Consider the following 15,663-nt stretch of genomic DNA (forward strand, 5'->3'; position numbering starts at 1 on the left):
AGACCCCGAGTACCGGGTAGGGGCTGCTGTTTGTCTAACTTGTGGGCGCGAACGTTCTTTGCGCGATTCCATTCCCCTCCCACCCTTGTCAGTTGCTGGGTTTTTGCCTCTTAAAGCTTAGGGTTCGGGCAGGGGAACCTAGCTCTTTTTTTCAGTCCCACTACTTGGGAGCCCACCCACAGACTTACAGAAAAACCCCAAAACAACCAATTAACCAACCGAACAAAAAAATTCCCAAAACAACAACAAAAAACACACAACGTAGGCCCCCAGTCTTTCTACTTGACCAGATATCTAAGGAAGAGGCGCCTACATGATTTTTTCCCCTTGCCTCTCCATGTGCTCTTCCAAGAAACATTTCTTTGGAAGAGTGGGGGGAGCGTGGGAGTTAGAGGCTGGCTGAGGTACCACCAACTGTCGTGTGTGTAATCGTCAGAGTCGTCCAGTACTTCCAGTTAGTTGATTAAGAACGCTCAAAAGCAGTAGGCAGACCGCACAAATCTCCCCGTCCTGAGAGTGTGTGCCCCAGTGGGGAGCAGTCCATTTCCTGCCCCTGACTTCATGTGCAGAGGAATGAAATCTATGGGGCCTGGTATTAGATTGAGAAATACTGGAGTGTCTTCAACTCATCAGTTAAAACGGTTCCTCTTTTTTTTTTTTCTCCTTCAGCTTATAGGAAAATGGTTTAATAATAGTGAAACTTAAAAACAGGTCAAATTCTTACAGTATATTGGCCAAAGACTATTTTTGCCAACACTGTCAAATATTAGGCAGACGTTTATCAATAAACTTTCTAATTTGGGTGGCAGAGGGGATATGGTTTTCTAGCACAAATTCAGCAAATACTCTGTCTGAAGTTTCTTCGTTTAGGTCTGGAGCACAAGCCCCATGTTGCATATCTAGTTTTCTGTTTTAACCAGCAACTTGATTATAATAAGGAAGGAGGCAGTGACGTATAACTATAGCCTTTTCTTAGGGTATCTGGCCATTTGGTATGTACCTGTTGTGCTTCTCTCCCTTGCCTGCTGTTTGCCTTTCAATTATGAACTGTCCAGATTGGAAAACAGTGACCGAAGTGTTATCGTTACAGGAAATATGTAGCCTTCCATTATGTGGAAAGGGACCTAGTGGGGTAGAATAAAACAACCAGTCTAAAGTCTCATCAATTCCACCCTAACTTGAGGCAAAGTAAGAATTACTTGATGTGTCCTCATATTCCCCCCCTCCCAAGTATTTACAAGTGAAGGAACTGAGTCACAAGCTCTTTGTGAATTGTCTATACTGGCAGGGGGTTAATGGGATTAATGGGTGCCCCTGTTATAAAACTTAGAAAAGTTTTGCGAGTGTATTACCAAAGTTTAATGTATTTAAAAATCCTGATGTTGAAATTTTATCAGTTTGCGGTAAAAGAGTGATCATGTTTCTTTCTTTCTTTTTTCTTTTTGGATCCAGTACAAAACTGGTTTAAACAGTGATTAAAAGTTTAAGCAAAAGTAAAAGCGAACTGATAGTTTCCACAAAGAGTTTGGTACATCTAGCAAGAGCCTTCCACTTTTAGGATGTGTGAGCTCAAGAAAAAGCACTTATCTCTGTCTGTTAGTAATAACACCTTGATTCTATTCTTCCCATCCTTTTGGTCATTTGTCCTGTTTCATCTTTTATGCTTTGACAAGGTAACTAGAAAGTTATGAGATGGTATCACTTTCAGTTCCTAGCTAACACTATTTGGTGTTGAGTATAGCTTGATATAGTAGAACAAGTATTTGAATCCAAGAGTTTGTGAATATCAATGGGAAATTGCTTTTGTACTCAAAATAATTTTTGAGCCTTACCTGATTTTACAAGCAGATATGTCAGAGTTTATAAACATAAATTTAGGAAGACATTTCAGCACATTTTAAGGCAAGAAAGTTGACCAAATAATAAGACTTGGAAAACTTTTAAAGTAAATGCCTTACTCCTTATTTTGAGTTGTCTTATTGAAGTGCTCAACATGTTCTGAGGCCATGTAGAGAGGAGTTCATCTGGGATTCTTAATAAATATTGCTGGTAAAATAAAGCTTTACCTAGACTAAATTTTATTATTTTGAGTATTATGTTGTTAACCACTGTAGTAGTCCTTAATTGTGTTTGTGTGTGTGTGTAAAGGAGTTGTGGGGGATTGTAAAAGAGAGCCATATGGTAGTAGAAATTATTTGTGTAGGTGATTATGGGGGATAAGGGTTCTTAAACTGAAGTCATATGAAAAAATTTGAGTGTATGTAGGTACATTCAGTTTTCTGGGCCTCATAGTTTTCATCAGTTTCTCAAAGGCATATGTCTCCTATAGAAGAATAAGAACTTTTGGGTTACCAGAGAGAGAGTAAAGGAAATGCCGGTTGATTCCACTTGAAGGGACTGGGGAGAGGAGAAGGTCACCGACAAGGGAGAAGGGAAATAACACTGACCACACGAGTGGTAGATATTGAAGATAGTGCGTCTGGGAGTAAGCGGTTAATTACACACATCTATATAGTATTAGCTAAAATGAAAGTTTTTACTGCATACAAAATTTAAATTGATAGCTATGGTATAGTGGATGCGTACAGTATAAGGCTTGTGATTCAGTTGTTTTCATTTAGTTTCTCATTGTTCTGGGAAACTGGAGAAGGAAGGCATGTTTTCTATAGAGAGGAACTACTTTCATTTATATCCTCAACCTTTTGATGGGTATTAGAATTTTTTCAGAGCGACATTTCAGGACTCTTAATGACTTCTGCTTGAGATTAATTAAATCAATTTGACAAAGCTTACTTCCATTTTCTTCATCTGTGCATCCTCATAATGACCCTTTTATTTTGGTTCTTTTTAATGAAGGCAACCTTGTTTTGGACTCATCACAGTTTGGATAATGCCTTAGTAGTAGAGCTTTGTATTTTATGTAACTATCTGGTTAGGCCCAGATTGTAGCATGTCATCAAACAGCATGAATCTTAATTAGTAATTTGATGTCAACCATGGAATGTATTTTGTCAACTCAAGTAGTACAGAGAGCTCTAGAAGTGTCATGAAGGGGACATCCTAAATCCCACGTTTTTAAGGCAGTGACTTAACCATTAATAGAGGCTAGTGTTAAGGTAGAACCAGCAGTCCTCACACACATACCATGGTGTAGAGTGGCTTAACATTCTTTGATGTTTTTGCATTTTGACTTTGTGTTTCTGTATAATTCCTGAAGGCTTTGGTTGTTTAGATAGTAGAGTCACATTAGTAACTTGAAATAACAGAAGTTAATGTTCTCGTTCTTACATAACTTCCTGAGTATTTGGTTATTTGTTTTTAGTTGGATAAATCATGTTTTGATTTTAATTGATAAAGGCTGAGCACAGTGTGTTCCTGTATGACACACACTTACTGAGCATGTACTATGTTCTAGGCATTATTCCGAAGATTGGTGATACAAAGGTGCCATTGTCTAGTGAGGGAGACAGGGAAGTTAATTAATGACTACAGAGTGGTGTGATAAGGAACAATGGGAATATGTATTAGCAGGGTGATAATAGAAACGTGGAGAGGCATCTGAATCTAATTGGATGCTTGAGCATGGTAAGGAAAGGCTTACCATAGTAGGTGACATTTGCACCAAGGCTTGAAGAATAAGGCATTAATTGAAGAAGGGGAGGGAAAGGCATTTAAGAGTGAAAGAACAACGAATACAAAGGTAGAGAGACGTGGTAGCACGTCCAGTAAAGAAGCTGTGGATAGATGTTAGTGGCTGAAACAAAGGTTCCATATGGTAGACCCGTTAGAAAAGAGAGTGAGTCCAGTTCATGATGGGTATTTGTATGCCATGTTAGAGTTTCAGCTTCTTTCTGAAAGCCATATTAAGTCATTGAAAAAATGCTAAGGAGGAGACTGAGCTGATCAGAATTGTGTTTCAGAAAGAAACTTAATACAATGGAGAATTTCTTGGACAAGGATGCCAGAATGGAGGCAGGAAGACCAGTTAGGAGGAGCAGAATGGCATAAGAGTTTGATGTTTAGGGTTAGAGACCTGGATTCCAATTGCAGTGCATCCATTCATCCATTTCCTAGCTCATCCATTTACTCGGCGTATTTCTCTACATCTCGGTTTCCTCCTGCCGATCCATTGCCTCTCCTTCCTGCTACCCACCCTGAACATCTTCACCAAATTGGAAATGTCCACCATATTTCTCCTTTATAAATCTAACCCGCCTCTCACAGTCCAGCTGGTGCCTCATAATTCTCTCATTCTTCCATTAAACTTCAGCTTACTGAAGGCTCTTCCTTATTCTGAATTCCTATCGTGGGTCTGAATGTTATATGCTGATCTCATACCTCCAAAAGGTTTTAAACTGCTTCTGGGCAAGGGTCCTGCTTTATGCCTGTTCTTGAAAACCTTGCAGACCGGTGCTGGTGTGCAGAGCTACTCAACAAATGATTATTAGCTGGGGATTCTTTCCCTATAGGCCAGACATTTTGAGAGTGTAAATTGTTGAAAAGAGGCTTTTTGAAAAAGAAATGTGCCATTTTTTCTCTTAGAATATATGCTCCATCAAATGAACCTATCTGTACATTCTTCTGTGTCCTTTCTCTAATTTTGAAAGTCGAGAAACTTCTTGGCTGGACGATCTCATCCCTTACTGCCTCGTTTGTTTGGTTGGGTTCTTGTGATGTCACAGCCTGAACTTCCATGTGGGGAACCAGTATCAAAAAAAAAAAAAAAAAAAAAATGGTACAAATGAAAGTATTTACAGAACAGAAACAGAGTCAGAGATGTAGAAAACAAACTTATGGCTACCATAGAAGAAAGGGGGAAGTTGGGGAAGGTGGGATAAATTGGGAGATAGAGATTGACATATACACGGTATTATATATAAAATAGATAACTAATAAGAACCTACTGTATAGCATGGGGAACTCTTCTCAATACTCTGTAATGACCTATATGGGACAAGAATCTAAAGAAGAGTGGATATATGTATATGTATAACTGATTCACTTTGCTGTACAGTAGAAACTAACACAACCTTGCAAATCAACTATACTCCCATAAAAATTTTAAAAAAAACAACTGATGATGACCCAAGTAATATTTTATTGGTATTAATAGGAGATATCAGATTATTGGCTAAAGAATACTGAATGGAGGACCAAAGGACCTGGGTTCCAGTATTTATTCTATCTTTTAGTTGCTTGTGATCTCTGATGAGCTGTTTAATACCAGAGGTTTGAGCCCTTGATTAACATCTGCCAGTCAGCGATAAACGCTTCCCTGATTTGCTTTACAAGGTGGTTTAGATAAAACACAGTAATGAATGCGAAAGCATATGGGAAATTCTATATTGCTATGCAAGTATAGAGCATTATTGTTAACCCCTTGCATTACCTGAATCAAATGTATTGTGGTTGGATAGTTTAATGGCTTTCTTGCAATTTGATAGTTCTAAGATTATTATTGTATGAAGTGCCATAATATGGCTGCATGCTGATTGATTGCTTATTCTCTCTCCAATTCCATTTGTCCATTTGAAAGATTATACATTCTGTCCTTCTGCTAATAATTCTTTGTGTTTAATGAATACAAGATGTGAGTTTAACTTTTATTTTTCACTGTAATTTTTTTTTTAAAAAGAATCAGGCTATCCTTTTCTTTCCATGTATCAATTTGAGGCATTTAAAATTTCTGTTAAGAAAGCTTCACTAGATACCTATGACAATTCTGTCTTGTCAGGCAGCTTACTGCTGTTGTACAAATAAGAAAACTGAGTCACTGATGTGTTAAGGAGTCTGACCTAGAGATAAGTTTAAAAGCTCTCAGTTCTCTTGTCAAAGTTAGCTATAGCACTGAGTCATTATGCTTCAGGCACTCTGAAAGTGAAAAATTATTCAATCTCTTTTTTTGTTCCTTTCTTGGAACAATTATCATTGTAATCCACCTAGATTTCACTCTGAGTGTCAAGAGCTCTGGCAATAGCAACATGTCATTGAAGTAAAATCCTATTCTTTTCCAACCTGGTCTCAAAGAACACTGTAAAAAACAGGATGCTCTGAAAATAGTACATACATAATATATGCTAATTTACATGAATAAGCACATTTGACTAAATAGCACTGGATATCAGTAGCACCATCGGGATGATTATTGAAGACCCAACTTTCTCCTGGTCCTGTATTCCGTCTGCCATGCAGAAGAGACCAATTCCTTCTGTCAGATTTTGGCTGTTTGATATTTTCTTTTGTCTCATGACTGAAGAAACTAAGATGATGGACAGATGACTTGAAATACAGTTATATACTTGATATCCAAGTGGGCATCTTGTAGAAGATACTCAAGTGGAAGACAGCTCAAAAATGATGCATGTAAAGGGAGGCTGAGATACATTTTCACATAGCTATTTATTATGAATGTAGTAGAAATAAATCAATTCACACTAATTTAAAACTTATTTACCTGATCAGGCTGAATCCGTTTCAGTCTAAATGATTTACTTGGGCTGTAGCTTGAACAGACATTCAGCTGAATCTTGATCTTTGCTTGCTTTATGTGAGGTGGCCTGGGGAAAAGGGTATTGGTGCCTTTCTCATGAAAGAATGTAGAAAGCAAAATCTTACTAATCACCACTTACACAGGCTTTGGTTTAATGAAGGTTTTGCTGTATTGCTTTAGCGAGAGTCAGCTACATTGCTACCAGATACAGAACAGCAAATCGGCCTCCAGTCTCTCCGTCTGCTAGGCTCTATGTCGTGGTGCCTAGTGCAAGTGAGAAGTTTCTCAGCTGGCTATTCAGGCAGGCCTAGGTAGGAATCTACGACTTCATTAGGAATGAATGATTTCACAAACGTTATTGATTCAATCACCTGGCAATTCTGGTGTTCGTCCAAGGGAGAAAAGATGTTGGGTAAAATCCTTAAAAAAAACACCTCTATTTGTTGTTCTGTGATAGATATCCACATGCTTTTGTAAAGATCTGCTCAAAATTATGAGGAATTTTTCTCTACCTTTAATTTGTTGGTCTTTCCCCTAGCTAAAAGTATCAATAAAAGAGCTAAAATAGAGTTTTCACTTTAGTTATAATATGGGCTAGTTAATAAGGCTTTTAAAATAAAAGGTATGAAAAATTTCAACATACTAAAAAGTAGAGAGGATAGTATAATGAACCACCATTGGGTATTATACCATTAACTATGTATAGTAGTTATTTTGATTTTCAACATTTGCTTCATCCATCCTTTATTTTTTTCCGTGCTAAAGTACTTTAATGCAAATCCCAGATATCGTCATTTTACTCCTGCGTACTTCAGTGTGCATCTCTATAAAAATTACTGACTTTGTCACATCTTTAAAAATTAACATATTCCTTGGTATCATCTAACACTCAATTCATAATCAAATATCCCCAGTTGCCTCAAAAAACAGATTTTTAATCTCATGTGTGCCTAATTAATGTACATGTCATCGAGCTCTTTAAACAAATACAGCTTTAAATTAATGGTAAAATGTCGTTCAAAGTTGCTCCACATAAAGTGCTATCATAAAGTACAGCTCCAGTTAAGTTCACTTGTGTCTTTAATTCTGTAGAACTATCTGGAAAGTTTGACTGTACAAGTGTGGAGAGGCTCCTTAGAACAGCTACTGTGTTGAGAAAAGAGACCAAATTAAGATTTTTGGCTCCACTCACTAATTGGGTAATCACTCATTCTTCATTTTGCAATTTGTGGAGTGGGGTTATATGCAAGAATTTCCCTCCCAGGGAAATTGTAGACAGTTGGGCAAAGGACCGTCTTCTTGAGTTCTGTCAGTAAAGGGTTCAGTTCATGTAATTCTTTGATACACACGCATATAACTAAGTTTATGTTACTAGCTCTAGTTTCAATTTCCATACACAGGCCAATTTGGTACTTGAAGTGTCTGTCTTTGTTTTTTAGCCTTTTTAATACACTCTAAGTTGCCGCATATGGATAATTGGGTGAGCAAAACTTTACAAAGAAGTCTGAACTATTAAGTTTCCTTATTTAGACATTTGTGGGGTTAAAATTGAAAAACCAGGCTACACTAATGAGGTAATAGAGCTAGGGATGGGTGGAGTGGGTAAGTATGAGAAATCGACTTGGGCAAAAGGCCTACACTCCACACAGATTTACTAAAGAAATTGTGTAACCACTGCTTTCCAGACAGCAATTTAGTGCTGTTATTGTGCTGCGTGGCAATAGGCATATAATTTCTTGACCTTTGCGGACTCAGGTAGCTTTAGGCTGGCAACCCATCTCCACCCTGCAACTTCTAAGCTAACCATTTACTGACCCAATCAGGTGGGTGATTTTTCCTCAAAACAGGAGATGAGTGATAATTGTTGGGGCTGGACAGGTGGCGTTTTTCACCTTTCGTTTTGGTCGAGGGAGGGACAACTCTGGAGGTGGTGTTTTATGTGCTTCAAGATCAATCACTGATAAAATCTCAAAGGCTTAACAGCATATTATGCTGGCTGAAGCTGCTTAAGGAAGATTCTATGTGGAGAAAGCAAGACCTTGTGTAGACTGCACACTGACATTTTGAACTTAAACGTGTAATCGAGACCAGGGCCGCTGTGTATGGTTGGGCCCCGCTCACGGGTGTGAGACCACAGAGGTCACATCACTTACCAAATCATTTGCCTATTCACAGGACTGTGACTTCCGGGGACCACTTTTCCTAGTTCACACAGAGGTGCCATACGGGCTAGCTACTGCAGTTAAGACCAGTTGGATTTTATTCTCACACCAGATGAGAAATTCAGCAAGGCACAGAACTTAGTTTAATGTCTCATTTATCATAGGTGTTTTCCATTTGTCATTGATTCGGAGAAAACAGTATAAGGTGTCCATGTATGTACTATGTTGTCCTAAACCTGCTTGTGAATGATTGCAGCCCTCAAATGTAGAGAGCTGTGTCTTTGAAGATCTAGGCTACAGGTTCAATACGTTGATTACTTTCTCTGACCTAAGGCTCCTCCCTTTCTGCCCTCCTCCTAGTCATTTTCTTGACTTTCTTGTCCCGCAGTGCTTCACATGGTTACAGATTGTACAGGTAAGACTGCATTTTTTTGAAGTTTGTGTCATAACTCCAATTTCTCTTCACTTACATTGCCCACGATTCAAGGCAAGAACTTATGGAAAGTTAAGATGGGTTAAAATAAATTTGGCAGAAGCATTTCCTCTAATAATATGCTCTGCAGTCTAATACCTTGCATTACAAAATCAATGTGTTCCAGAAGAGTCAGTGTGTACACAGAACGTTTGTGAGTAGAAATAATCTTTTCTTGGGCTGACCTCACAGCTTGTTTTTCATTGGCAGTGCATTAGCTTGCATTTTTCTCCCCCTTTGGTTGAGTAGCTAATGGTCTTTAAACAAGCTATTAAAGGGAAGAATAATCTTACAATGCAAAAAAATAAAAGTAGCCTGGATTTTATCCATGCTGGTGGTTTGGCTTTTCATGTATTTGTTTTACTAAAGCAGCGCTAACTCATGTTCTCTGATCTCTAAATTCTCAGGCTTGCTGCGTATATCCTATGCTTGCTTCATCAGACCGTTTTCAGATGGTCTTGTGAATTTCTGAGAGCTCCAAATCCTCCATTTTTATATAAGCCGAGTAGGTCTGAGACCAAATACGAAGCTTTAAGTGGCCATATCTCTGTGTAAAATGGAATTGAGGCATTACCTATACCTTAAAGTAGGAATTGTGCAGGGCTCCATGCTCTTTCTACCAGCTCTGTTGTAGCTAATTGTGGATCAGAATGTTACATTACAAACCCCTGCTTTCAGCCCTCCCTTTAAGTAATCTGTTATCACTTGCATGTTTCCAACCCTGAAGATCATCACCATCATTTTCACTTGTTTCTGCAAATATTATTAACGGTGTATCCTATGGCATTACAAAATCAGAAGTAACATACAGATGGGTGGCCAATGGATAGGAAATCAATGACTGAATGTGAAAGATTTATTTAAAAGCATTTCCTATCTACACCTGTCATCAACCATGTTGCCATAAACTAGTAGAAACTTCATTTTGATCTTAGTACCACCGCTTCGTGTTTTCAAGGTGCATCTTATTTTATAGAATCATGCTATACAGAGTTGAAATAAGCTAAATAGGATATATAACTGATCCTATTAAGTTGTATTTTTTTAAGAGCTTTTGGCAATTTAAAAAGGTTATATAGAGAGTAAGCTAACTACTTCTTAAAATGTAACGCTGGGCAAGTCACTTATCTCTTTTCTCTCTGGGTGTCAGTTTATTCTGTAAAATAAGGGAGTTGAAATAAAGTCTTCAAGGTTCCATTCAGCTCTGACATTCTGGGAGTCAAAGGTTATTGAGAGCTGTAATGAATCTGCCCTAACATAAATACATGACATCTGGGTTCTAGTTAGAAAAAAAGTTGGCAGTCATGAAAGATGACTGTTTAAGGCTGAATGCTAAGGATGAAAATACAAGTTAACTTTACTGTCCTGTTTCTGGAGTCTGAGTTAGCCTAGTTCAGTGAAGGGAACGTCAACATGGTTTTAACCATGCATTGTGTGCAGGGCCCTGCTGGCTCTCCTCTGGGTCATCCTCATCCTTGGGTGGTAGCCTTGGTTCACTGACCAAGTGCAGTACTCAAGCCTGCCCAGAACTGATTCTCAGTAACCAGTAAGATCATACGTGCCAGTTGTTACCCTAAGTACCTTGCATGTATTGGGTTGGCTAAAAAGTGCCTTCAGTTTTTAAGTAAAAATAAAAGACACATTTTTCATTTTTACCAAGAACTTTATTGAACAACGTATTCATGCTTTTGTTCCACTACTTTCTGCCATTTTTCAGGCAACTTCATAATTCCATCTTCCCAAAACTTTTTATCTTTTTGAGCAGAGAACTGTTCCAGGCGCCTTTTACAGTCTTCCAGGGAATTGAAAGTTTTTCCCTTAAGAGAATTTTGTAAAGAACGAAATAAATGGAAATCCGAAGGTACAATGTCTGGTGAATAGGGCGGATGAATCAGAACTTCCCAGCCAAGCTGTAACAGTTTTTGCCTGGTCATCAAAGAAACATGAAGTCTGGTGTTACCCTGATGGATGATTATGTGTTTTCTGTTGACTAATTCTGGACGCTTTTCGTCAAGTGCTGCTTTCAGTTGGTCTAATTGGGAGTAATACTTGTTGTAATTAATCGTTTGGTTTTCTGGAAGGAGCTCATTGATCGAGGACTCCCTTCCAATCCCACCATATACACGTCACCTTCTTTGGATGAAGACCGGCCTTTGGTGTGGTTGGTGGTGGTTCATTTCGCTTGCCCCATGATCTCTTCCATTCCACGTTATTGTACAGTATCCACTTTCCATCGCCCGTCACAATTTGTTTTAAAAACAGAACGTTTTCATTACGTTTAAGTAGAGAATTGCATGAGGAAATACAGTCAAGGAGGTTTTTTTTCCTTAACTTCTGTGGAACCCAAACATCAAAGCTATTCACATAACCAAGCTGGTGCAAATGATTTTCAGCACCTGATTTGGGTATTTTGAGTATGATGGCTATCTCCTGCGTGGTATAACGTTGATTGTTCTCAATTAATGTCTCAATTTGATCGCTATCAACTTTAACTGGTCTATCTGACCGTGGAGCATTGTCCAATGAGAAATCTCCAGAACGAAACTTCGCAAACCACTTTTGACATGTTCGATCATTCACAGCACCTTCTCCATACACTACATAAATCGTTTTTTTGCATTTCGGTTGTGTTTTTATCTTTCTTGAAATAATAAAGCATAATATGCTGAAAATGTTGCTTTTTTCTTCCATCTTTAATACTAAAATGGCTACACAAAAATTCACCAATTTTAATGTCTTTTTTTAAATGCATGCTGATATGACAGCTGTCATGTACAATCTAACAGAATTATTTTGAATGAAGTTAAAGACAACTAAGTGCTACTAGAGCCATCTTACAGGAAAAACCGAATGAACCTTTTGGCCAACCCAATAATTGTCAAGACCCGTGCAGGGTCTGGGGTTTTATCCTGCTTACCGATCTGTTGCTGTTTCCCGGATGATTACATAGGACTCAAGACTCCTGGGTCAGCAACAAAAGATGCTTTCTTATTCATTACAAAACCAGTAACCAGAATGTCAGCATGACATGCTGGTTCACTACAGTCCTAAGTCCCATGAGGTAGCCCAGGACAGATGCCTACCCAGGCAGTCAGTTGCACTACAGGAGAGGAACACTGAGCTTGGTGGACGTCCCACTTTTTTTTTTTGCGTTACGCGGGCCTCTCACTGTTGTGGCCTCTCCTGTTCTGGAGCGCAGGCTCCGGATGCACAGCCTCAGCGGCCATGGCTTAACGGGCCCAGCCGCTCCGCGGCATGTGGGATCCTCCCGGACCGGGGCATGAACCCGTATCCCCTGCATCGGCAGGTGGACTCTCAACCACTGCGCCACCAGGGAAGCCCGACTTGCCACTTTTATGGTAAGCAGAAGCAAGCCTGCTCTTTGGGGAGGGTTGATATTAGTACCTCATCATCTCGGTCACTTGCTACAAACACAACCTTGGGAAATGGCCTGGCTGAAGTGTTGTCGGGCCTTTCAGCCTTGGCAAGCCCAGCAAGAATGTGCAGGGATGCTTGGGTATTGATGGCGGATATCCTCCCCCCATCAATAGTAATTCATTTGATCCTCACAGCAGTTTTTTTTTTTTTTTTACCTCTTTATTGGAGTACAATTGCTTAACAATGGTGTGCTAGTTTCTGCTTTATAACAAAGAGAATCAGTTATACATATACATATGTTCCCATCTCTCTTCCCTCTTGCGTCTCCCTCCCTCCCACCCCTCCAGGCGGTCACAAAGCACCAAGCTGATCTCCCTGTGCTATGCGGCTGCTTCCCATTAGCTATCTACCTTACGTTTGTTAGTGTGTATATGTCCATGCCTCTCTCTCGCCCTGTCATAGCTCACCCTTCCCCCTCCCCATATCCTCAAGTCCGTTCTCCAGTAGGTCTGTGTCTTTATTCCTGTCTTACCCCTAGGTTCTTCGTGACATTTTTTTTTCTTAAATTCCATACATAGGTGTTAGCATACGGTATTTGTCTTTCTCTTTCTGACTTACTTCACTCTGTATGACAGACTCTAGGTCCATCCATCTCATTACAAATAGCTCAATTTCGTTTCTTTTTATGGCTGAGTAATATTCCATTATATATATATGTGCCACATCTTCTTTATCCATTCATCTGATAGTGAACACTTAGGTTGTTTCCATCTCCTGGTTATTGTAAATAGAGCTGCAATGAACATTTTGGTACATGACTCTTTTTGAATTATGGTTTTCTCAGGGTATATGCCCAGTAGTGGGATTGCTGGGTCATGTGGTAGTTCTATTTGTAGTTTTTTAAGGAACCTCCATACTGTTCTCCATAGTGGCTGTACCAATTCACATTCCCACCAGCAGTGCAAGAGTGTTCCCTTTTCTCTACACCCTCTCCAGCATTTATTGTTTCTAGATTTTTTGATGATGGCCATTCTGACTGGTGTGAGATGATATCTCATTGTAGTTTTGATTTGCATTTCTCTAATGATTAATGATGTTGAGCATTCTTTCATGTGTTTGTTGGTAGTCTGTATATCTTCTTTGGAGAAATGGCTATTAAGGTCTTCTGCCCATTTTTGGATTGGGTTGTTTGTTTTTTTGTTATTGAGCTGCATGAGCTGCTTGTAAATTTTGGAGATTAATCCTTTGTCAGTTGCTTCATTTGCAAATATTTTCTCCTATTCTGAGGGTTGTCTTTTGGTCTTGTTTATGGTTTCCTTTGCTGTGCAAAAGCTTTGAAGTTTCATTAGGTCCCATTTGTTTATTTTTGTTTTTATTTCCATGTCTCTAGGAGGTGGGTCAGAAAGGATCTTGCTGTGATTTATGTCATAGAGTGTTCTGCCTATGTTTTCCTCTAAGAGTTTTATAGTGTCTGGCCTTACATTTAGGTCTTTAATCCATTTTGAGCTTATTTTTGTGTATGGTGTTAGGGAGTGATCTAATCTCATACTTTTACATGTACCTGTCCAGTTTTCCCAGCACCACTTATTGAAGAGGCTGTCCTTTCTCCACTGTACATTCCTGCCTCCTTTATCAAAGATAAGGTGACCATATGTGCGTGGGTTTATCCCTGGGCTTTCTATCCTGTTCCATTGATCTATATTTCTGTTTTTGTGCCAGTATCATACTGTCTTGATTACTGTAGCTTTGTAGCATAGCCTGAAGTCAGGGAGCCTGATTCCTCCAGCTCCGTTTTTCGTTCTCAAGATTGCTTTGGCTATTCGGGGTCTTTTGTGTTTCCATACAAATTTTGAAATTTTTTGTTCTAGTTCTGTGAAAAATGCCAGTGGTAGTTTGATAGGGATTGCATTGAATCTGTAGATTGCTTTGGGTAGTAGAGTCATTTTCACAATGTTGATTCTTCCAATCCAAGAACATGGTATATCTCTCCATCTATTTGTATCATCTTTAATTTCTTTCATCAGTGTCTTATAATTTTCTGCATACAGGTCTTTTGTCTCCTTAGGTAGGTTTATTCCTAGATATTTTATTCTTTTTGTTGCAATGGTAAATGGGAGTGTTTTCTTGATTTCACTTTCAGATTTTTCATCATTAGTATATAGGAATGCCAGAGATTTCTGTGCATTAATTTTGTATCCTGCTACTTTACCAGATTCCTTGATTGGCTCTAGTAGTTTTCTGGTAGCATCTTTAGGATTCTCTATGTATAGTATCATGTCATCTGCAAACAGTGACAGCTTTACTTCTTCTTTTCCAATTTGGATTCCTTTTATTTCCTTTTCTTCTCTGATCGCTGTGGCTAAAACTTCCAAAACTGTGTTGAATAAGAGTGGTGAGAGTGGGCAACCTTGTCTTGTTCCTGACCTTAGTGGAAATGCTTTCAGTTTTTCACCATTGAGGACGATGTTGGCTGTGGGTTTGTCATATATGGCCTTTATTATGTTGTGGAAAGTTCCCTCTGTTCCTACTTTCTGCAGGGTTTTTATCGTAAATGGGTGTTGAATTTTGTCAAAAGCTTTCTCTGCATCTATTGAGATGATCATATGGTTTTTCTCCTTCAATTTGTTAATATGGTGTATCACATTGATTGATTTGCATATATTGAAGAATCCTTGCATTCCTGGAATAAACCCCACTTGATCATGGTGTATAATCCTTTTAATGTGCTACAGCATTTACTTTGTAGGTGTGGAGAAAAGGCTCAGAGCCAATCAGTAACTTGCCCGAGGATATGTAGTGGTGAATTTGGAATTCAAGACCAGTGTTCCTATAAAAATTCATGTTTTTAACCAAGATTTTGCATCTATTGCCTAAGACGGTAAACTTCAGAGTAGCTGTAAAGTGACCTGAAGACCTAATGGTTCTCTAGACTGGTGATGGTTGGACCTGCTCTAGATTTGCATTATGCTTATGTCTAATTTGGAAGGGAGAGTTCAGGGGCCATTCATTTTAGTGCCACTGGTAATCAAAAGTTAAGATTCTTTGAATCACTGCCATGAAATAGTGGGTCAGATATGTGACCACTTACTTACTAGAAAAGAGCCATGAGAATGAAAGTGATGAGGCTGTGGATTTTAAGGATGCATGAATGTAATTCTTAA

The 15,663-nt window shown here is 38.8% G+C and overlaps 1 protein-coding gene across 3 annotated transcripts in view; it reads left to right on the forward strand.

Annotated features, from left to right (window-relative positions):
- DIAPH2 (diaphanous related formin 2) overlaps nucleotides 1-15,663 on the forward strand; it is an 893,504-nt gene that overhangs the window by 595 nt on the left and 877,246 nt on the right. The gene's annotated exons all lie outside the window — the stretch shown is intronic.

This window comes from Orcinus orca, chromosome X, assembly GCF_937001465.1.
Source record: "Orcinus orca chromosome X, mOrcOrc1.1, whole genome shotgun sequence".
Classification (NCBI taxonomy): domain Eukaryota; kingdom Metazoa; phylum Chordata; class Mammalia; order Artiodactyla; family Delphinidae; genus Orcinus; species Orcinus orca.